We start from the raw sequence: 1,492 nt of genomic DNA, 5'->3' as shown, positions 1-1,492 counted from the left end.
TGAATATATCATGCCAGTCCTTTCTGGCCTGCCAGGTCTCTGTGGATAGGTCTGTTGCCAATCTAATGTTTCTACCATTGTAGGTTACAGATCTCTTCTCCCGAGCTGCTTTCAGGATTTTCTCTTTGTCTCTGAGACTCGTAAGTTTTACTATTAGATGTCAGGGTGTTGACCCATTTTTATTGATTTTGAGGGGGTTCTCTGTGCCTCCTGGATTTTGATGCCTGTTTCCTTCCCCAAATTAGGGAAGTTCTCTGCTATAATTTGCTCCAATATACCTTCTGTCCCTCTCTCTGTTTCTTCTTCTTCTGAAATCCCAATTATTCTAATATTTTTTCATCTTATGGTATCACTTACCTCTAAAATTCTGCCCTCGTGATCCAGTAGTTGTTTATCTCTCTTTTTCTCAGCTTATTTTCCGTCATTTGGTCTTCTATATCACTAATTCTCTCTTCTGCTTCATTATCCTAGCAGTTAGAGCCTCCATTTTTTTTTTTTACAATTTTAAAAATTTATTTCTGAAATACTTTATTCTTTTAATTAGTACACATTATATTAAGTATAGAATTTCCTTAAAAATTAACTCTAAGTTTCACTGTTAGGACACTGATATGAAGAAGAAAACATATGGCTCTTTTGACTTGTCTTTTTACATTTATCCGAGTAGACTCATATTAAGGTTCTTCTGTGTTATTTCTGTCCAAGTTGTGACAGCTGTTTTATGAACTGTGTAGCATTAAAAAGTTCACTGCAGCCATATAAAATGTGTTTGCTTTGTTTCCCCTTTATATAGTCAACAAGATTTTGGTATTCAATGTAGTTGCCTCCTCCCACTACAAAAACAATTGCCTCCTGGAATGGATTTTTGTTCCTTGGAAGTGAGCTGTCATTGCCCCGCAGCATTTTGGGATAAAATATCTATAATCATCATTTTCAGGGTTTGACTTCATCTCCATGAGATTGTCTAAAATACGAGTAACAGGTAGATTTTGCTATTTCAATATCAGGTTCTTCACTCCTTCCATAACAAACTGTGATCCTGTATTCATGACTTGTGATAAGAGACCCATTGGTTTAGTGGTAGTGTTACCATAGCTGGCAGGAGCTGAGGCCATCTTGGCAAAAGCCTTCCACTGTTTGATATAGTGTAAGGGATTAAGGTTGCATCCTGCATCAATTAAAGCTTTTTTGTATTGCTCCAAATCAGCCTCAGGGGGTGCTTGCTGTGCACTTTATAATAAATAAGAAACAGCCTCATTTTATCTTCTGGAGTTCCCGCATCACAGTCTGATATTATATCTAGAAGAGATTTATCCAGAGTAGTTTTGCTCATTATTTTTTCTTCATATTCAAAATATACATCTAGTTTTCTTGCCTTTATATTAGAGCCTCCATTTTTGATTGGACCTCATTAATAGCCTTTTTAATTTCAACTTGATTAGATTTTAGTTCTTTTATTTCTCTAGAAAGGGTTTCTCTAATATCTTCCATG

General features: G+C 35.7%; 1 pseudogene; it reads right to left on the bottom strand.

The window, feature by feature from the left end:
* Positions 1-503: 503 nt before the first annotated feature.
* Positions 504-1,389, bottom strand: LOC102731634 (sec1 family domain-containing protein 1 pseudogene; annotated as a pseudogene).
* Between the last annotated feature and the right edge of the window lie 103 nt (positions 1,390-1,492).

This window comes from Leptonychotes weddellii, unplaced genomic scaffold (genome assembly GCF_054177405.1).
Source record: "Leptonychotes weddellii isolate Sample4059 unplaced genomic scaffold, ASM5417740v2 HiC_scaffold_30701, whole genome shotgun sequence".
Lineage (NCBI taxonomy): Eukaryota > Metazoa > Chordata > Mammalia > Carnivora > Phocidae > Leptonychotes > Leptonychotes weddellii.
The sequence above is the reverse complement of the archived record's forward strand: the minus strand, read 5'-3'. Positions and strand labels throughout refer to the sequence as shown.